General features: G+C 42.3%; 1 long non-coding RNA gene across 1 annotated transcript; it reads left to right on the top strand.

The window, feature by feature from the left end:
* Positions 1–1,224: 1,224 nt before the first annotated feature.
* LOC122457059 lies at positions 1,225–22,936 on the top strand. Its single transcript, XR_006276344.1, has 3 exons — positions 1,225–1,235; positions 3,642–3,649; positions 22,758–22,936. It is a non-coding gene; the product is annotated as an uncharacterized LOC122457059 (long non-coding RNA).
* The last annotated feature ends 303 nt before the right edge of the window (positions 22,937–23,239 follow it).

Genomic DNA, 23,239 nt, shown 5'->3' with positions numbered 1-23,239 from the left:
CTCAGAGTGCCTTGCAATGCCTTGGCTCGTTCGGGACTTGGTATAAGTGGGAACATATCCATTGCCAGGGGAAGCAAAAAGCATTTTTACCTGCCAAAAATGGAATTCACTGTTCTACGTTTCCCCTGCAAAGAATAGGTGATGCCACGTGCCAGCTAGCACAGGCAGGGAGTACATTCCATAAAGTGCTAGATGTATTGGTGATGTTGTTCAGGTCTTAAAGGAGACGCAGGTGCTTTTGCACACTGGGTTTAAGTAAATGAGGAACTGCATTTCCAGCCATTCTGCCCATCCACTTTTAGACTAAATGATTTTCCATTACAAGATGTAATTTCATCCTAACCAAAATTTTCACAAAATGGCTTTGTTATTTTCTACCCAGCCCTAATTTCCAGAGCTTGATCCTCCACACGCTTACAGCATCATAAATTGGAGTAGTTTTACAGAAGTCAATGGTGTGAGGGGAAAAAAGAACACAACCTTCTCCAGATGAAAGTAATGGTTCATGTAAGGTCAACACAATTATTCCGATCATGATTCGGGATTTGAAATAGGTTAATTTATTTCTTTGGAGAGACCGTCATAGTTTGCCTTCAAATACTTTACAACATTGTAACAATTTGAACGCTGTGCAAATAATGAAAATGAGCAACAGATACTTAGACTTTGATTAACAGATATGAATATCACACTTTGGAAAAGCTCACAGATCTTGTGTAATCATTGCTAAAACACAATAGTCTTTTAATGATAATTGCAGGCTTTCATATGATAAGCAACAGCTTTGTTTTTTTTTTCCTTTTTGGACCAATAGATATTGTTTAAAGGCTTAAAAGAATGGCACTTCAGCATATGCTTTATAGGTAATGTTAGGGTAAATTTGCACCAAGAACAACTGCAAAATAAACCCTAATTTACATTTACATGTTTTGATTTCCATGGCTAATTCTATTTAAAGCAAACATCCAAAGTACTGAGACTCAGCAACAACCATCTCCTTCCTTTCTTACACTATGACAACTTCAGAGAAGAAACCAATCAGGGCCATAGATCTAACAAACATATATATGCTTTGGGAGCAGAGGTTATTCCCTCCAAACATATCCCCTCCAAAAAGGCATCTGATATACCTGCATTGTTCCATCTGTCAGTGGTACCATCGGAGAGCAAACACAACTGCACTGCTGACCAGAAAAATGAATGTCCTTCAGCTATGTTCAGTGCTTCATTATTCTGTGTGTGCTGCTGAACTTCCAACAGGAGCCATTCCCATGACTGCTCCCACATTTAAATAGCAGTCATATTTTTCCTCCTTCTTTGTGATGAGTGATAGATGGGATCAGCTTCAGAGATTATGCAGTGTCATGGCCACATTTTTAAAAATGTCATGCCTGGGGGACCTGGTAAAGTGTGGAAGATAATGGTGTTACAATAAAAGCTGTGGGAAATTACAGAATAAGCCCCCAAAAAACTAGTCTAGCTTTGGGGTTTGGTACAAATCTGGCTAGCTGGAAGGTCTGTGGAGGATCATGCAATATTGTGGAGAAACCGGGCCAAGTCATGAAGAAGATTGGCCCATTGGCTGTTGGCTGGTACAAGGCAAAACTTAATGACTCCAGCTGATGTTTCACTGCATTCCATCCATGCAAATTCTATTCAGTGGTAGGGCTCCAAAACCTGTTTGTTCATGTGTTTTCAGCCATAACTGGAGGCTTGATGAAGACTGCTTTGAAAGTTGGACCCTTCCCCTTTCCATGCCTCAGTTTAGCCATTTGTTAAATTGGTACATTAATACTTGTTTACCTTACACTAACTGAAGAAGCAACAGGCAATTGGCAACCAGTTATAATGTTTCCAGTACTAATAACATTTGACATAGCATCGCCCAGCATTTCAAGAGTGGGTCAGGTTTACAAAATAGCCAGATTACCTCCCAGCAAGCAATCAGGCCTGCTTCAGATGTGCAGCAATCTGAGCTGGCTAGGCTTTACTCGAATCCACAGTGTACAAAAGATCCATGGAGACTATTGACAGGCCATTACCTAGTGTAATCCACTGACAATTCATCTCGGGAAAGAATAGTCACTATTAAAGTTTTTTTTGCAAACTTCAGAATTAGGGGAGATTTTATAACACTAGGAGATTAATATTAAGGACACCATTAATAGGAAGAAGAAAAGGAGGACTTGTGGCACCTTAGAGACTAACAAATTTATTTGAGCATAAGCTTTCGTGAGCTACCGCTCACTTCATGTAGCTCACGAAAGCTTATGCTCAAATAAATTTGTTAGTCTCTAAGGTGCCACAAGTCCTGCTTTTCTTTTTGCCAATACAGACTAACACGGCTGCTACTCTGAAATCTATCATTAATAGAAAGGAGTTTAGAATGTGTTCTCTCTCCGTTTTGTCTGTAATTTATTATAGTGTGTAACCGTACACATGGAAATAAAATATCATTAATTTGTTCCTAATTAAGGTTCCTGTATATTTACAAAAAAAAAGGAGTACTTGTGGCACCTTAGAGACTAACAAATTTATTTGAGCATAAGCTTTCGTGAGCTACAGCTCACTTCATCGGATGCATTTGGAAAGCTTATGCTCTAATAAATTTGTTAGTCTCTAAGGTGCCACAAGTACTCCTTTTCTTTTTGCGAATACAGACTAACACGGCTGCTACTCTGAGACTGTATATTTACAGTAGTAGAGTGTGGTTTTACAGCCACTTGAATTTTACTCTCAGTATTCCACATGACCTCATCTCTTTCCTAGTGACTTTTTCCTCCTGTTTGACAGATAGACACCAAAGATTGGAATGCACTGACTTATTTGCTTTCTAGCAATCAATATTAGTTATTAGTCGAATAATGGTGACTCTTCATCCCAGTATGAAGTCTTGCATGTAGTTTTCTGGGGGAATGAAAAGACAAAGCCCCTTAGGGCTAATGAGGTCAGTGTAAAATAATATGTATGACCTGTACGTCACATGCTTTTATACACTGAGAATCTGGAAGATGAAAAAAAATCTATAAATTCTTTTGCTTTAACCTAAGGTATGTTAAAATAAGATCATGAAGGACTAGACATTTCTAAGTGACATCCTAAAGAATAGTCACACAACAAGACATTGTACTTTTCCATTTGTAGTACAAAGGGAAGGGTTCTGTGTGGAATTCATGGATTGATTTCATAATAGTGAAATACTCTATTAAGTTTAAATGTTGCACAAGTAACAATAATATTCAAAAGTATCATGGAAGCCCAAGAACACATGCTCTTGAGGGAAGGTATCCCAGAGAATGAATACTATAGTTTCCTCTGAATTTTCAACTTTATTTGCCTAAAGCTCTTAAATACTTTATTCAATAACCCAGAAATTCTCCCCAAAGAAAGGATCCAGCACATCAGTGCTAGGGGCAAGTGAAGTAGTTTGGATTCGAAGTTTTGGGACTTCTCAAACTATTACTGAGTTTGTAGGATTGGCTAAAATACATGTTTGCAATTGTTTTCTTGACATTAAAACCCACCTTCCAAACCATCATGAATACTTACTGCAATATGGCTTTGCCTAAATGTCTATGTCACAAGTGGCTGGTTGACCAATCAAGGAGAAGAAACAGTCCCATGTCATTTAGGTGACCAAGCACCCAGTGTGAATTGAGAATGACAACCAGTGAACACTCAAAGCAATAACCGTGGTGAATAGTTCAGAAGCAACCCAGGGTCTGAAATTTGTCAAATAATGAACAAATCTGTAAAACTCAATATCTGTTCATCGATCATTTGTGAACAGGAAAAGGGGATAAATTCACACAAAACATTTCACACAGCTCTAGTAACTACACAGTAACACCAGGCTCCTGCAAATTGCTTAGGTACCTATACGTGGCAGAGCCAAAAATAATCCCTGCTGTCACTTGCACTGGCAGAATTTAGAAGACTGAAATAACAAGTGTTTGACCCAATAACAATATGATACTGACTCTTTAGGGCAGTGATGAAGGGTCTGATGCTGTGAGGTGCTGTGTAACTCCTGCAAGGTGATGGGCATCCTAAACTGGCTCCCATCAGGGAATGAGGGTGCTTGGCATGTCTCAAGGCACTTCATAAAGCCCTTTGAGATTTACTGATGAAAAGCTCTACATAAGAGCTAGATATTACTGTTGTTCTAAAAGGTTGATCCAAAGCCCACTCTAACAAGCACAAAGAATCCCACTGATTTCAGTGAGCTTTGGCTCAGGCTCTAAATAAACAGCACTTAGGTGATGGCAGGATTTGTGGTTTGCAATTTAAAGGTGCTACCAAATGTGCCACTTTTCTGACCTGAGAAGTAGGAGCTTTCCTAGCCATTGCCCAAGAGTGTTTTATAGGGTCCTTCTGGCTAATCCAATCTTTATTCTAATGCACAATTGAAGGTGGCTTAAAATAGTGTGTGCTAAAAGTATAAATAATAGACATTCATCTTTTAGATGTTATTGAAAACTGCCTTGTTGATATTAATGTGGAGTTTAGGAAATATCCTGATTAAATCTGAAAGGCACTGTAAATTGCAGGAGTTGGAGCTTTCTGGAATGGCAGGGAAGCAATTTTGTAGCCTGTCAGCAGAATGCAAATGAAAGCTGAATGAATTAGTGTGTGATAAACTTTTAAAAATCTAAGTTACAGTTTAAAACACTATTAAGAGGTTTGGAACTGCTTAAAATTAAAAAAAAAAATAGCACCACTCCAATGCCATTTCAATTATGGCCTACAAGACAGTCCGTAAATATATTTTATCACACTCTGGGACAAATCATCTTTGTTGTACTGAGTGTTAAAAGGGTTAGACTTCTGGTGCATTTCAGGTAATTAGCATTAACATGACACTGTAAGGATAAAGTATTATTGTTTGGAATGTAATCTCAAAAGGACAAATCCTGTAGCCATTGCTCAGTCCTTCCTCAAGCAAAACTCCCAGTAAAGTCAATGTATGTTCAAGGTACTTAGCGCCTTCTATGTGAGACATTCAACAGCTAAAAGAACCAGGCTGGCAGTATGGGCTGCTGAGTTTGGCCTATAATATTTTCCCTGCAAGTCCAAAATGATATTTCTAGGGCCATATTCTGCACTGCCTTATTCCAGGGAACCTCACTGTCTTGCCTTGCTGCTGCAGTTGCTCAGGGTGTAAGATACTGCAGAATATGGCCCAGACTATATAGCACTTGAAATATTTTAAAGCACATTATGAGAGCTAGGTCTAGTTATTTAGTTATTAATTATATTATTATTTATTACAAATACTGGTTACAACTTGCAAGGCTGTTGGAAGGATTCAATAGATATTGGGCCACATCACTGAAGTTGTTGGAGTTACCGCAGGGCTGACCGTGGTATGGTTTATTATCCCTGTTTTACAGCTGTGGAAACTGACACAGAGAGGTGTTGTGGCACTTGTCCAATGACACATAATGGTGTGACAGAGCCATGAGACCTGCTTTCTAGCTCCTCCCACCCCCTTAGGATCTCACCACCCTCTCACTCGCTCTCTTTTTCATCTATTGTATAGAAAACACAGCTACTATGCCTTGGATGATACGGAACCTTTTATGAGCTTTCTGGGCAGCAGTGTAGGTGCTGGCTCCTTCATCCTGTTCCCCACATGGGGAATGATGGGTGCCTCTGGAAAGGCTTGGTATCAGTCTGGAAAGCACCCTCACTTCCTAGCTCTCCAGGCCTCTTGGGGCTGAAACCTCTGACTGCAAACCTCAGAAGAAAGTGTGGTCTCATGCTTTGACTTGGGTGAGAAATACCACAAGGGCAGGCTCAGCCCTTCAGCTTCCTTTCTGGCTGGAACCTAGAGAGGTAGTGGGATACCTGGGGGAGAATGAACCATAGTTTTTCTTGAAACCTTGAAGAATGATCCAGAAAGCTTGGGAGTTTTGTAGTATCCAGGAGGATTCTCCATGCATATTCATGACATCCCCAATCCCTTCAGGCTCCCCTACCTTCTACTGGCCTGTCTTTTTGTGATGTTAACAACATTTCCCCATCTTACTCAAATTATCTAAGGTTTAAAGGGAGGGAGAAAGGAAGCCTGCTTCCCAGCTCGCTTCCCTGCTCACTCATGGAGTTCTGCAATGGAAAGAAATGGGGAATGTTTCTTTAAATTTTCAAGACAAAGAACAGAGCAACATAATGTAGAGAAGCCAGAAGCAAACACACCTGTCATGTTAAAGAATTAAAGAAACAGAGGTCCCTTCCCTCTTGGCTCAAAGTGGATTGGATATCAACACAAATCAGGTAATTCAAAGCTACGCGAGGGCTGTTTGAGATGCCAGATAATATCTTGATACCCATCTCTAATCCCCATGTAATTCCTCTCTTTTGAATAATTGCTTTTGCTAGAATCAAGCTGTACTGGCATCATCTTAATTCCTTTGTCTTCCATAAACAGCTAATTTATCCTGTTTAATGAACTCCAGAGATTGTTCAATACATGTGAAACTAGTTTGCTTACGTCAGAAGAATTTTAGAAGTCCATGTAATAAAATAAAAAATAAAATAATAAAAAATAGCTGTTGTTATTTTGCACCCTTCACTGAGGTGCTTACGCTTGGTACAACACAATAAAACCAAATTAAAATGTTTCAGAACAGAATTAAACTTAAAATTCAAACCAGTAATGACACTAATGAATGGGTCTAATAGAGAGAAAGAGAGAGAGAAGGTCCCAAATTTTCAAAAGTGACTAGTGATTGGGGGGGCCCAACTTGACACACTTTCGAAGCTGCCTCTGAAAAGCGGGTATCTTAAATAGGACACCTCCAGAATTGAGGCTAGTCACTTTTGAAATTTCAGGCCCTACCTTTTTCCCTTCCTTTTTTTTTTGTGTTAGACCCACTAATGTTGTTACAGGTGTGAATATGCTTGTGAGGTATGGAAATGCTAATCTCCCCATTGTACAGATGGGGAATTGAGGCACAGAGTAATTCAGTGACTCACCTGCAGTCACACAAGAAGTCTGTGGCAGAGCTGGAAGTGAACCTAGGTCCACAGTTCATTCTCTAACCATTACACCATCCTTCCTCTTAACAGGAAGCTCCTTTCCATAGATTCCAAGGGGCTAAGATCACCTAGTCTGACCTCCTGGATAGCACAGGCCAGCATAACTCCTGTTTGAACTAAAGCATATCTTTAAAAAAACCAAAACGTCCTATCTTGTTTTCAAGTGATGGAAAAATAACTAACCTCAAATCTGAGGTGTTTATATTTTCTTAGTGTGGGGAGAGACAAATTAAGATGGAGTGGAGAAGTAAGTTCAACACTCTAGGCAGGGTTCAGCCCTCATGCTGACCTAAAGTACCATTTGGGAATCCCTAAAAGGCCAGGTGATTTCAGGGCAGAAATACCCATCTAAATGAGACTCAAGATAGGGAGTCAAATATATCCAATCCCTCTCCCTCCAAAAAAGTATCTATTTATAGTCGCCTGTTCTGTACTTGAGTCCAGGCAGGCAGATGCTTATGTCAAGGGTGCTCTGCTTGGAGTAGGGCCCTATCCACCCAGATCCAACTCCAGGATGAGGGTCCGTAAATGCTGCACAAATGACAGCAGCCAATTCTCTGCTGTCTGAACATGCTCTGGGAGATAGCAAGAGCTGCAGTTACATGAAAGGCAGAAACCTTGGAGAAGAGATTGTTTGAGCCCGATGTATTTTTCTAAAGGCATGCTTTACACCCAGACTTTCCAGTGCAGCCGCTGCATATCTGACCCAGTTGTGACACAGCCACTGAACCACCCCAGTGACTCATCTGACAAAGGACTCATACCTGAGCCATACAGAAATTTCATTCTAATTGCTTTGTGCATCTACGGAACATTTTATTGTCACCCTGAGCTTTCCTTGGTGCTGCGCGTGTGTAATGAGATAATGCACAGGCGCCTGTCAAGTTTAGAATAATTATTATTTTGTTTTGTATTGGGGAACCACAGTGACTCCGTGAACTCTAATTGTTAACTCTTGCCATTGCCTGGGGGCAGGATTGGTACCTTTACAACCCAGTTCCTCTATTTCTTTTCCCAGGCTGGTGCCCAGCTTCTCGGGTGATGCGGTTTGGGGCCCCACTCTGTACAGCAGCGATGACATGATTGTGCCTGGTTTTTCAAAGGAATCTGCAGGCATTGGCGTGGGATTGTCCTTCCCATCCAGCATTCACACTGAGACTGCTCCAGTGTTCAGTGAAAAGCAAGGCCTCTACTGAGACTAATTCAGGGGGTTTTAATGAGATGCTATTCTCAGAATGCTTGCAGCCAATTTGGTTGAATTAGCCTGTTGGTCCCACTGGCTATCCATTCTACCCACAGCACTGTGGTTGCTTTGCAAGTGCACATGCCCTCCGAGACTTTCAGCAGCACCCGTTATTTAACTAAAGCAGGTCAAAAGGACAGCATGGAGAAATGTATGCCAGGAATGCATGGAGCGAAACTGTAGAGTCAGCAAGCAGGAGAGGTGGTCTCCTACAGTTCATGGAAGCTTCAGGAGCCTGCAAGAGATATTGGATGCAAAGGGTGCTTTATTTTATTTATTTGTTTTCAGATTCTGTCATCCGTCTCTCTGTTTCTGAGACCACCTACAGAAATTAACATAACAGGGGTAAATCTACAACCCAGTGCCCAGCCCAGATGACTGAGCTTGCTGCTGGGGAGAGGAGTGAGATTTTTTTTAAAATGCTATTTTGATCCCAGTTTGATTTTTGCATCTTTCCTCTAGAGAAATGCTCTAGTTTTCACTATGGCGTTAAAGATGTGTGATCGATAGCATTCATCTGTGGTTCAAATTAGCAAAAACTGCAGCAGAAAAAAGTGTGGGTGGAGTGGATGGGTTTGCTTGCTTGTTTGTTTAGCTAAAACGTACCAGTGTCATGTGTGCATGTGTGTGTAAGCAAATGCATAAGTGTGGGCATGTATTCAGACATGTATGTTTGTGTATATGTGCATACATGCTGGGACATGCATATGTCTGTGTGAATACATGAGCACAGTCTGTGTCTTGTTTCATTGTATATTTCCAGATCTAAAACAGATATTGCTCAAAAGAGCATCGGGAAAACACAGGCACACTTTAAGCAGCACCACCCACAAACAGTGACACCAGCTCTGTGGAGAGAACTTCTGTGGCTACCTGGAGGAGTCCAGTAACTGTCATCATTTGCATAAGCTCTTCTTGATTTGCTGTAAAGTACTTTTTATTAGCAGAAGTAAAACAGAACACCCCCCCTTGGCACTTTGCCTGCACACTATTTAGCTCAGCAACTTCACCGCATCCTCCACAACGTGTGTTCAGCCGATAAATGAAACAGAAACATGCCAAGCACAGAAGAAACCTTTAACACTAAGACAGAATTACTTGCAGCAGGAGATAATAACAACAGTGATGAAACACAGCCATAATAATTTGATAATCTCTTTCTCTCTCCCTCTCTGCCTCATTCCTTATTTTCTCCTCCCACTGCTGCATTTTGGTTTCCAGCTAAACAAGCAAGGTTCTGTACATGATTCCTTCAGGAATTACTGCTTTTGTAGATGTTGGCACATCACCTCATTGGCTTGGAGAATCCAGCTACCAGGAAGTGGCACTTCCACTGAGCATCTGAAGGGTGGGAACACCAAGGAGGGAGAGGAATTGTCTAAGGTGGTCCATGAAGTTAAAAAACAAGAGCGAAAAAAACAAATTAAGACAGGGAAAATTTAGACTGAACATCAGGAAACCTTTCAGATTGTGAGAAGCATGGAACAGGTGCCAAGACATATGCTGGAGACACCATCACTTGAGACATTGAAATCTAGACTTGGAAAAGCATGTGCACGTATGGTTTGGGGGCTGATCCTGCCCCAGCAGGGAGATGGACTAGATGGTATAATAAATCTTTTCCATGTCTCAGTTCTAGCCTCAAACCTTCGCTGCAGCGCAAAGTAAACATTGTGACCCGAGGAAATTTAGAATCTATGCCCTGTATCAACTCAGCCAACTCAATGGGAGCAGAGGGCACTCAGCACCTCCAGGGGTTGTGCAGTTCCTTGCAGGATCAAGCCCTAGATCAACAAGCGCTGGTCTAATTTCACTGCTATTCTGGTGTCGTTTTGGTCTCAGCTGTCGTCGTTCTTTGGGGTATTTGTTGGCACCAGATAAATGGAATGTCAGCAGCTAGGTGATTTCATTATGTATTGTCATTACATATCGACAACGTACAATCTGTTATTAAATGGTGATAAGGATTCCTGCCTGTTTGAGACAGTGGGGCTACAATAATAGAATCTCATTAATTTAATTGGGATTACTACTGATTTACACCAGGATAAATAAAACCAGAACCACACCCAGTAGTTTGGAGGATATGACAAAAACATGGCACCCACTTGCTCCGCACCCCCAACTCGATGGTGGGCACACAGAGATTTAGTCTGGACATTACAGTCTCACGTTTGCTAGACCCTGACAATAGACAGGATCTCTACTTCAATTTCAGCCCATCTCTGATTCTCCTCTTGCTAATACTGCAATAACTCTCACTCCTGAAACACACACAATGTGCTCAGAGAAGGGATTTTTTTCATAGCAGTCATGCTGTAGTGACTACAGTACCAATGATCTTTTAAGTCCGTAATTGCAGGATTCATATTTTTAGCTAGTTCTATAAATGTGCCTATGAACATCAGTTTATATCTACTCGAAGTGATTTACCCTCTTTCATTTTATCCAGTGAATTAAACATAAAAATATCCAAGGTCCATACAGATTCTATTATCGATCTGTCTAAAATTTACAACATCAGTCACTTTTCTCCCTTTGCAGCCTGCCTGGCTCTTTGACACACAAGATTATTCTCTGAAGAATAAAGGTGCCTGGTTTAGGAGAAATGTTTGCAGGTCATTCTCTGCTAATAGGATATTCAGTTTGTTGGGTGATAGTCTATCGGTAGTACATCAGCGAGTCAATGAGTAATTACTTGAAGCATGAGACATTTTATAATCGGCACATGTCATGTCTTATAACGTGCCTCAAACATTAATGTTCTTCTAACTCATTCCCAGCTATAATATTTTGCCGTTGATACCGTGCATAATCTTCACATTATATCTTCCCCTGTTATCTAACAAGACCCTGTAAAATTACAATGGCACTAACATTTGCTACCCTTAGTAAATGAAAAGTTCAAATTATGGATGAAGTAACATTGATTTTGTTGCGAGTCCCAAGGTGACAAAGAATCAATTGACCTCTGTTGAAAGAAAATAAAAAAAAAAAGGAGAGGGGCACCTGTTTTGGCTGACTCTCTCTGGTGCTTAATCCAAATTATTTTTGGGTTTATTTCATGGTTAACTTTAAAGTGGTTTATTTTTTATTGCTGGTGAAAAGAATTTTACAGGCTAAAACTCATAGGCAATGACAATGCAAGTTTGCCCCATGCTGCTCTGCCTTGACTACCCTACCTAATCTGTTCCCCTCATCACCTGGAAGTCCCACCTACAGGGAGTGAGAAGATGGCTAAATCTCTGTTCTCATTGAGGCTATGGCTTCCCTGCTGGAAAAGGAAGTGTACTTAGTATAGGGTCTTAATGGGAAGACACACCCATTGACTTCAATGGGCTCTGCATCCAACCCATGATCTATTCTGTTCTACATTGGTTCTTATACTATACTCATCACCAGAGTATCTGATGCCTTCCAGTCATTCATTAACCAACGGATTACACATCTGCCACATACTATTTGTTGTTTCATCCTCTCCCCAGAGGTAGAAGCAGGTGCAGTGACAAGTCTTGTTTTAATTTTTTTTTAAAACATGTTACTCTGTGTTTATGTTGGAGAAGGCAAGGTCAAAGAAACACTCCTTGCACTTGGAATGGAACAGGGGAGATTTGTGCTTGTCCTAATTCCTGGCGAAGTTCATTCCGCAGTCTTGGACCAATCCCTAAGAAAGTTCTGTTTCCCAAACAGACAGGCTTTGCACTTACTGGAGAGAGTCCCACTGTGCCAGAAGAACAGAGTTGTCAACCATGATCATCTTCCTGGAGCTATAGTTGATCTTTAAGATTTTCTAGGTCCAGGACATGGAACACTTTGAAGATAAGGATGGAGACCTTGAACTTGATTCAATATTCTGTGGGAGCAAGTAGGGAGCAAAGGACAGGTTGGATGTGCTTGTGATAGCCTGGTTGATGAGGAGACGCACTGCAGCATTCTGTAGTCACTGACGTTTTCTAAGTGATGATGAAAGAACCCACCCTTTATGATTTATAAATCTCATGATTTTAAAGCCAATCTTCTGCTTTTGGGGCCTGGCTCCTGATTTTTGAATGCTTGGGTTTGGTAATGCTGAAGCAGCCTTCAATCTTTGGGGCTAAGTTCACCCTGAGAAAAGGGGAAAAGGAGAAAGCTCTGAAAAAAGTAACCGTACACTTGAAAATGTATTTAACTTCCTGGAGAGTTCATCTACATGAGAGAAGGAGGCTGCACTTTCTCCTTTTCAAATGTGGATTAAGGCAGCTGGTAGTAATTAGAACCTCAATTAGATGCCCACACACCCACCAAAAATAGGCCTAGTAGAAAACACAAGCAGAAGGAAGAAAAGAATGGAGCAGAAGAAAGTGTCTACATTAGAATGACTGGACATCTAAAAGCAGCATTTGCTGTAAAATAACAGCAATTCCAGTGGAAAAGGAAAATTGTGCCTTGAGAGCTAGCAATTTGAGGGAGGGAGTCAGTTACTCATTCGTCCCTGTCACTTGAAAAAGAAGAGGAAGATTCATGTGCCCGGGTCAGTCATGTCTAAGCTGAACCTCATCCTGGGTGGAGGGGAAAGCACAGAAGTCCCCTCTCCCAGCAGCAGCAGTAGCTTTCCCTCTGGAAAATACAGCAGGGAAAAGTTCTGATAAAGATTATACAAGTTGTTGTAGGAACTAGTCCATTCTCTGTTGGTAAAAACACACAGCATAAGGGACTGCAGTTATGTGAGTATAACAGCAGTGGGAAAGAAACCATTTTCCCCTGTTAAAAGTGACCCTGCACCTGTTATTTAAGCAGGGTCTGTGTCCCATTGCACTGCAGTCATCACTCAGTGTAATGATCTGCCTTGGTCCCAGAAACTCAGAGGAGCCATAATCTCTGCCTTATTTCCTGGGCAGTCAGAGGTCTATTTGCAGCACTCCATGACACCCAGAAAACCACAGGCTGAGATGAGGCCCTTTTAAGACGCTGGCCCCTGGTTTTGAATAATCTGATTTTTCAGAGTTAGGCAGCTGGCCCACTGGTGAATTTTCTTCCTGAGATTCTGTGATGAAATATTTTTGTGAAGGAAAAGGAATGTTACAGATATTTAATAATGTCCATGGCATAGATGTGGGGCCTGATTCTTCCTTGCTCTGCACCTTGTGCCATCACTTATGTCTAGGCAAAGAGGGAGTGGAACACTGCCAGTTGTGAAGGGTCAGTATAACCTGCTGTGGAGAGTGTGTTGTAGGTCCCCCTGTGAGCCTGATCCATGTAGGACAGACATCTGCAATAGCTTCAGCTAGGGGAAATTAGCTCAAGTGGTAACAGCTTGTGCTCAGAACTGTATTCTACGATCAGTCTCACCAGTGCTATACACAAAGGTAAGATCACCTTCCCACATCTACTCCCTTCTTTATCCATCCTCAGGAGCATGTTGCCACAGAATTGCACTGGGAGCTCATGTGGAGTCACTTGTCTGCTATGACCCGTAAATCCTTTTCAGTGTCACTGGTTTCCTGGATACAATCACCCATTCTGTAGGGGGAGAAATAGCTCAGTGGTTTGAGCATTGGCCTGCTAAACCTAGGGTTGTGAGTTCAATCCCTCTGGGGGCCATATAGGGATCTGGGGCAAAAATTGGGGATTGGACCTGCTTTGAGCAGGGGGTTGGAATAGATGACCTCCTGAGGTCCCTTCCAACCCTAATATTCTATATGATTCCATGATGTCATTCCTTGTTCCAAGATGTTGAAGTGTCCAATTGGCTGTATTACAGCACATTTTAGTGGAGTGGTCTCAGCTTAGCAAGCAATCCAGAGCATTCTGCCTTCCCTCTTATCATTATTTACCTTTTCACCAATCTTTGTGCCACCCACACATTTTATCAGCAGTGATTTTATATTTACTTCCAGATCATTGACAAAAATGTTGACTAGCATCAGGGCCAGTACCTGCAGAATCACACTAGAAACACTCCCATTCCATGATTTTTCCCCACTGAGGGCTGCGTTTGGAGATCAGGCTGTTAGCCAGTTCTTAATGCATTTAATGTGTCTTCTATTGATATTGTATAGAGCTAGGATTTTAAGTCAAATGCCTTACAAAAGTCTGGTTTCAGAGTAGCAACTGTGTTAGTCTCTAAGGTGCCACAAGTACTCCTTTTCTTTTACAAAAGTCTGAACATCTTATATCTACGCAATTACTTTTATCAGCCAAACTTGTAATCTCATCAAAGAATGAAATCAGGTTGGTTTGACAAGACTTATTATCCTTAGCCCTGCTAGCTATGGATTTTTCCCTGATTTCTCTAGCTTCTCTTATCAAATTTTTTGTACTTCATAATTTCTATACTGATTGCTATCTATTTGCCCTTTTTTCCATTTATTGTATTTTACTTTTTTATTTCTAATTGCTGCCTTCACTTTGCCACTCAACTAGGATGTGCTTTTATCCAAAGCTGTTCCCTTTCCTAATCATGGCTTTTTAGACTTCTAATAAAGTTTCTTAAATTCCTTATTTTCATTAACATTTTGTCTGTGTATATGTATATGTAAACTGGTTGGGCCAGTCCTCTTTGCCCACACTGAATGTAATCAGGTTATGGTTACTGGTCTGTAAGGAACCACCAATTTGATTAATTCAACTTTATCCCATATGATAATGAGGTCCAAAATAGTCTTGTGTTGGAAAATGATCATCTATAATTTTTTAGAAACTCAAGTGGTGTTTTACTACTGGCTACATGGACCTCAAGCCTATGTCTCCCAAACTGAAGTCTCCCATAAAAACATAATTTTTCTTTACACCCATGACAAGCAGGTGCTTAAGTAGTAACTCCTCCTGGTCTCTTGTTTGATTTGAGGGTCTGTAAAAGACACTCACCGTTACCTCCTCCTGGGCTTTGTTAGTTAGCACATTGATCCATATGCACTCAAGATCCTGCAGTTATCAATAACTGTAAAACAAGTAATGATGTCTTTCATATATATATATATATTGCCACCCCAACATGCACCTTTTTTACTCATTCTGTCCTTTCTAAGCAGGATATAACCAGAAATTTTAACATTCCCGTCATGTGAAGCATCCCACTAGGTTTCTATGATGCCAGTTAGATCAAAATTTCTTCTCATGAATGAGAATATCCAATTCCTCTTGTTTGTTACCCAGACTCCTAGGAATGGAATATAAACAAATTGAAAATTTTCTTCTGTTCACCCTCCTCTCATCACAGCATCATGCCAATCTCTCCTATCTCTGGGAAATAAGCACATGCCCCATGTACAATAAGCAAAAACTAACAAGATGCACTGGCTCAGGAATATCATTCCCAGCCATTCTTCCTTTAGGAGGCTAGTCTTTGAAAGGCATATTAAACTGTAGAGGACATTGTTTTCATTTCAGCACAATTTCAAAGGTGCAGCACATTGACTAAGAATCATTTATTTTCCATGAATAAGTCATGGAAAACAGATGTTTAGTGGGAGGCAATATATAGCTCACAAGAGGGACAGATACAGACCTTTAAAGAATAGAAAATATTGAAAGTTTACGTGGAAGCCATCAATATGATTGATACAGTAAAAAGCACAGATATTAACGGGAAATGTATGGGAAGAGAAACTCTGGCCGAGTGGGGAAAGCACTACTAAGGACTCTAAATATGTCAGCAAGGCATGGGACAAATGAATCCACGAACTAATGATTCCATAGCCTGGAGTCTCCTCATCTCACCATTACACTAGATTTCAAAGCTGTATTAACCTCTAATAGGAAGTCTTAGAGAGTGTCTCCACTTTGAGCTGGGGGTGTGATTCCCAGCTTGACTAGACATTCTTGCACTATCTCCAATCAAGCTAGTACAACACAAATAGTGAACGCATGGCAGCATGGCCGGTGGGAGGAGCGAGCACTTTGAGTACTTGCCCTTCCAAGACCCTAGGCAAATATTCCAGGTGGCTAGTCTGTCACACCTGCCATGGGCTGCACTCTGTTTTTAGTGTGCTTAATTCATCAGAGCCAGTGTAAGTCTCCTTGAGCTAGGAATTAAACCCCCGAGCTCAAAGAGTAGACTGAATGCCATGCAGTTAGACAATCATGTCACATCTCACAAGCAAAGCAGACATGGGCCTGGCTTGAACCGCAAAGGGAAGTCTCACAAGTTTTGGTGATTCATAGAATCCAAGTCCAGGAGAACATAAGAACTGCCATACTGGGTCCATCTAGCCCAGTATCCTGTTTTCTGACAGTGGCCAGTGCCAGGTGCCCCAAAAGGAATGAACAGAACAGGTAACCATTAAGTGATCCATCCTCCGTCACCCATTCCTAGGAGAGACCATTGTGATCATCTAGTCTGACTTCCTGCATAACGCAGGCCACAGAACAGCCCCAAAACAATTCCTAGAGTAGAGCTTTTAGAAAAACAGACAATCTTGATTTAAAAAATGTTCAGTGATGGAAAATCCACCACAACCCATGGTAAATTGTTCCAATAGTTAAGTATTCTCATGGTTAAAAATTTACATCTTGTTTCCAGTCTGAATTTGTCTAGGTTTTTCTTCCAGCCATTGGATTATGTTATACCTTTCTCTGGTAGATTGAAGAGCCCACTGTTAAATATTTGTTCCCCATGTAGTACTTATAGATTGTAATCAGGTCACCCCTTAACATAAATCTGAACCATCCTACTAATATTTGTATTATTTCCAATAAACTCGTTTCCCTTTTCTATTAAAATAGTGCCTAGTCCAAGGTCCTAGACAAAAATGCTGCTTTTTTGCCCTCTCTTCTGTACACTCTGTTTATTTATTGCTATCCCTTAAAAGCAGAAGTCCCTGCTGTTGTTTATCAGCCTCCTCGTGTGGCTTAGAAATGTTTCTTTGTGCATCATTGCTTTAAGACAATTCTTCAGAAATTCATAAAAGTTGCAGCCAGAGTGGATGACTTAATTATCAATTTTATTCCACTTGACAGACAAGTCCTTATTGCAGATTGAAAGCTTTCCCTTTCACCCCCCATAAAAAGCCTGAGGCGCTACAAATTTGATTAAAGATGGAACAAGCGATGGAAGGATTCATGCTTATCAAAAGAAAGCCATCTAATTAAAAATAAGATACATCTGTGTGTGCATTCCTTGGTCATAGTTACTGGCCTTTGGTGCACTGAGGAATGAAGTCAAAGGCAAGAAAAATGCACCATTGCTCCAGGAATGTGCACCCATGTTGGTACCATAACAAAACTTTGATTCTAAAGATAAAGGATGGTCTTGTGGTTAAGGCACTGGGACTCAGGAGCTCTGGGTCCAGGACTTGACTCTTCCATAGACTCCCTGTATGACCCTAGGCAAGTGACTTTAGCTCTGCCTCTGTTTTCCACTGTGAAATAACCTCATCATGTGAAATAACCATTCCTTTTCCCCATCCTTCTTCTGTCTTCTCTAGATCGTACACTCCGCAGGGCAGGGACAGTCTCCTAGGAGGGGTATGTGCAGTGCCTCAGGCAATGGAGTCCTGATCCCAGTTGGTGCCGCTAAGCACTTCTGTCATATAAATAATCCTCACTGCCTGTCACACTATATGAATACCTCAGCTGCTAGTTGCGCGTGGTTTCCTGCCACATGCAGACTTGGCCTCCAGACTCATTAAATTAATCCAATAGCACCTGCTGGAATCAAGCAGCTGGACGGGTGGAAGTTGTATTATTTTTAACAAAGATCTGGTTTGTGTGGTATTGATTAAATTAGATGACTAAATTAACCAGGTTTCAGAGTAGCAGCCGTGTTAGTCTGTATTCGCAAAAAGAAAAGGAGTACTTGTGGCACCTTAGAGACTAACAAATTTATTTGAGCATAAGCTTTCGTGAGCTACAGCTCACTTCATCGGATGCATTTTTTCCATCAAGTGCATCCGATGAAGTGAGCTGTAGCTCACGAAAGCTTATGCTTAAACTAACCAGTGAGTGAATGAAATGGCAGGGCTGTGAAATGAGTTATCTGCTGTACATTGGCTGGGTTAACACAGGCTCCAGGGTTTGGCTCACCTGCGTGGAGAGTTACACAGAGACAAAGAAGGGAAAGGGGGAAGTTAATGTAGCCAACAGGCCAAAGCATCCCTTTTACACCCCACCGCCTTCTAACAGGAGCCTCACATTGATAGGCAGCATGTAAACTGCCAAACCTCCAGTAGAAACAGAAAATGGACCCTAACTCCTATGCCACATGGGGAAGAGAAACTATACAGCCATGCTAGCTGTTCTGGATGCCCTTTAGGACTGTAGGAGAGTAAAACGGGCCACTAACATAACTAGAAGTGTGCAAGAATTACTGGGGCTGTTTTTCTTTCCAAACAATCTGCTGAAGGACAGGCAGAGAAAACGGCCCAGTCGACTTTGCCTGGGAATTGGGCTTCTTCCTCTTTAACACCTGTTCAGAGGAAGTCATTGCTGCTAAACCTGCTGTCACCCAGGGCAGACTCGCCCTCCATGTGCCTGCCATGAGATCCCATTCCCATTGCATGCTGCCCACGTTTATTCTCTGTAAACGTAATGCCGTGTCTATTATATATTCCTCCTTAAAAACAAGCTTCAGGGCATAAACCTGCCTCTAATTTAGGGGAATAGGAAGAAAATTCACCTATGGAGCATAGGCATGTGAACTAGAGGTGCGAGGGGTGCTGCAGCACCCCCAGGTTTTGCATGGGGTCCTGGCCTCTGGCCCCATGCCCAAGGGCTCTGCTGTGAGCCCCAGTCCTGGCCCTGGTCCAGGTCGCTGGCTCGTGCCCAGGGTCTCAGCCGCTAGCCTCATGCTCAGGAGTTCCAGTGCCAGCCCTGGTCCCGGCTACTGGCCTGGGGTCCTGGCTGCTGGCCCTGCACCTGCGGGCTCCGCATCCGCCCCCAGCTGTGGCACCAGCCTTGGCCACTTTACCCCTGTATGCGTCTCCCCCTCCCGGAGACACTGGTCTGCTCCCGGCCCCAGCTCTAGGGTGTGGTGAGGGGCATGAAGGGGGTAAGGGGGGCTCATCTCAGCACCCCCTACTCTAAAACTGTTCCAGTGCCACTGCCTGAGCAAGTTATCACATAACTGCCCTCTTTGGATGTTTCTTGCACCTTCCTCTCAAGAATCTGGTGCTGGTCACTGTCAGAGACAGAGTACTGGATTAGATAAAGCATTGGTGTGATCCATGCTCACAACCTGTGTTCCTAAGTGTTTCCTTTTATTCCACATGGCAAGACAGAAGAGTTCATGCAAGGAGCTGTAGACTTTTACATTGCACAGGTCTTCAAATATTTGTATATATTTTCAATAGCTCTTTTAATCCGTTTTGCCCTTATATTACACACACACACACACACACACACACACACACACACACAAGGGAGAAAAATATTTCCCATGCCTCTGACTCTGTTGATTTTCATCTGCACTTAATGAGCATGTGTTATCGATAATGACAGGGGAAATGCTTCTATGCAACCTCCCAAGGCTATGTATCCCTGATTTCTACCACATGATGATACTCAGACAAGGTATCAGCTTCCTCAGTATGAAAACCTGAAAATGATATTTATGAAAGTAAAGCAATTTGCTCCTCTTTGCTCACTTAGAAACTGCAGCATTCCCAGGGACTAGGCAACAGAGGTATTTCATGGTGAGTTCTTGGGAAGAAAGTGTTTTAAGGTAAATGCAGACACTATGTATGTACTTGGTGGAAATGCAATGGTAAGCACAGAGGGTAGGCAACAAGGGAAACTGAAATTTGTCATCTGCATATATAGCCTAAATGATTTGTCCCTGGAGATTCAAGGCAAGATCTTGCGTAAATGGGTGTACACTGATTAGAACTACATGGATTTACACCCGCTGAGGTTCAGACCCTCCATAGTGAGCCAGCCCATGCAAGCTCATAAACCTCAACTCGCAAGCCCTATTATTCTCCCTGAGACTGGCTCCCACGGTAAGACAAATATTTGAGACCTTCTTTACATTTCAGGCCTGTGAGGCTCACAATGTACACTGTAGGCACGTTGCAGCTCTGTGCCACGGGTGGAGTCTGCCTCCTGCAGAAGGTGTGGCTCAGGCACTGAAAAAGCCCAGTGTGGGCTCCCTGATGAGCCTTGCCAGGTAGGTTTCATCATAAACTGCAGCCAGAATCTTCATCTGGACTAGATCCTCACAGCACCTCATTCCATCTAATGCACTGCTCATTGGAGTCACTGGAGATTTAGAAGACTGTTGTTGACCTTCAAAGACATGCTCAAGCTTGGATTTTTCCTCTGCCACCATCTATCACTGGTTCAGTTGTGTCTGGCTATGCCTTAGATCTTCTACTGCTAGTGTCGAAGCCTTGAAGCTCACGGAATTGCAGAAGGCAACATACATTTGCAAAACAGATGACTGACAGCATGTGCTAATCCATCACTTGTACATGCAGAGGAGCATTTAGACTCCAAAATGGTCCATCCCAGGTGTGCAACTTAAGTACTTACTTTTCAAAAGTAGGAGGTCTTTATGTAATCTTTTTTCTATACAGCTTTTTTTTTTTTTACTATACATGGAGACTCAAAGTCCATCCACAAGTTGGGATTCCACTTGTCAGAATGGCCTGACCCAAAGCCCATTCAAATCAGTGGAAAGTCCCCTTATCTTTTTACCTTCCCTGCTCTTTTTTGTAGATAGTATCAGTTTTGACCATTTTTATTTAATTTATTGGGGAAGATTCTGCTCAGGTGTATATTGGAATCCGCACTGAAATCAAAGGGAGAACATGCAGCCAAGAACAGAACTGGTTCTTTTGGAATGTCAGGAGCTGATACTAAGCCATGCTAATTAGCAGCTGTAGCCATTCTCTCTCGTGCAACGGGATGGCTTCTGGAAGAGCCGCTAACACATTTCCTTCTGATGTCCGTGTGTAATCTCTCATTGTGCACTTTCACCAATAAACCCCCTTTAAAAAGAATCAAAGAACCTAGAAATATTTTCAAAAAGTTTTAAAATATGTTTCCTCCATATTGACCTGTCTTCCTTTTATATTTACTCTTTACAGGCATAAATCCCATCCCCTAAGCAGGTTTTCCTTAGGGCTCTACTATTAGCCAGGTATCAAACAAACACTCCTTCCTTTGGACTGACTGAACAAGTGTATTCCCTGGACTGAAGGCTTTAAAATTGCATTACCATTACAATGCACAATTCAGCGCCTGCAGCTTTGAAATACACTAATCTTAATCACAGGTTTCAGAGTAGCAGCCGTGTTAGTCTGTATTCACAAAAAGAAAAGGAGTACTTGTGGCACCTTAGAGACTAACAAATTTATTAGAGCATAAGCTTTCGTGAGCTACAAGGTGCCACAAGTACTCCTTTTCTTTTTACTAATCTTAATGACGTGGGGATTCATCTGAGCTTTTCATAATGCATCATCATCATTAGCTGTTAGAGTGATTTCTCATGGTGATCCTGAAAAATTGTCATTTGTGTTTTCCTCCCACCTAGAGAGAATTCTGATCCCTCATTTTAGAGAAAAGTGGCACCATTTGGCTATACAGTAAACTCCTTGTTCCAGCTAGCATTTGATACGGTCTCTCACAGTATTCTTGCCAGCAAGTTAAAGTAGTATGGGCTGGATGAATGGACTATAAAGTGGACAGAAAGCTGGCTAGATCGTCTGGCTCAATGGGTAGTGATCAATGGTGCCATGTCTAGTTGGCAGACGGTATCAAGCGGAGTGCCCCAGGGGTCGGTCCTGGGGCTGGTTTTGTTCAATATCTTCATTAATGATCTGGAGGATGGGATGGATTGCACCCTCAGCAAGTTTGCGGATGACACTAAATTGAGGGGGAGAGGGAGATATGCTGGAGGGTAGGGATGGGGTCCAGAGTGACCTAGACAAACTGGAGGATTGGGCCAAAAGAAATCTTATGAAGTTCAACAAGGACAAGTGCAAAGTCCTGCACTTAGGATGGAAGAATCCGAAGCACTGCTACAGGCTGGGGACCAACTGGCTAAGTTTCAGTTCTGCGGAAAAGGACCTGGGGATTACAATGGATGAGAAGCTGGATTTGTGTCAACAGTGTGCCTAACGGCATATTGAGCTGCATTAGTAGGAGCATTGCCAGCAGATTGAGGGAAGTGATTATTCCCTTCTATTCGGCACTGGTGAGGCCACATCCGGGGTATTGTTTTGTGCCCCCCATTACAGAAAGGATGTGGACAAATTGGAGAGAGTCAAGCGGAGGGCAACGAAACTGATTAGGGGGCTGGGGCACACGATTTACAAGAAGAGGCTGAGGGAACTGGTCTTAGTCTGCAGAAGAGAAGAGTGAGGGGGGATTTGATAGCTGCTTTCAACTACCTGAAAGGGGGTTCCAAAAAGGATGGATCTAGACTGTTCTCAGTGGTGGCAGATGACAGAACAAGGAGCAATGGTCTCAAGTTGCGGTGGGGGAGGTCTAGGTTGGAGATTAAGAAACACTATTTCACTAGGAGGGTAGTGAAGCACTGGAATAGGTTACCTAGGGTCTCCAAACTCAGGTGTGTGAGATGATCCCAGGGGGTGCGCGGCAGCAGGAGCACCACTGGACGGCACTCCGCCTTTTTTTTTTCTTCTGTGGCAGCTCTGCAAGTCCATGGCTGATGTTCCCCTCCGGCGGCCCGCCTGTGGCAGGTCTTCCAGCCTTCTTCCGTCGGAGGTGTGCCTGTGGCTGGTCTTCCAGTCTTCACCCTGGGGACGTGTGAGCCAAAAAGTTTGGAGACCACTGATCTAGGGAGGTGGTGGAATCTCCATCCTTAGAGGCTTATAAGGCACATCATGACAAAGCCCTGGCTGGGATGATTTGGTCCTGCTTTGAACAGGGGATTGGATTAGATGACCTCCTGAGGTCTCTTCCAGCCCTAATCTTCTATGATTCTATCAGTTGCTCCTTGTTTCTTCCATACTTAGTCACGTGTCAGTTTTTCTTAAATAAAGAAACCACCAGACTAAAAATTAAGAAGCAGCT

Source organism: Dermochelys coriacea, chromosome 18 (genome assembly GCF_009764565.3).
Source record: "Dermochelys coriacea isolate rDerCor1 chromosome 18, rDerCor1.pri.v4, whole genome shotgun sequence".
Classification (NCBI taxonomy): Eukaryota; Metazoa; Chordata; order Testudines; family Dermochelyidae; genus Dermochelys; species Dermochelys coriacea.
Note: the sequence above shows the minus strand (reverse complement) of the source record. Positions and strands in the feature narration are given on the sequence as shown.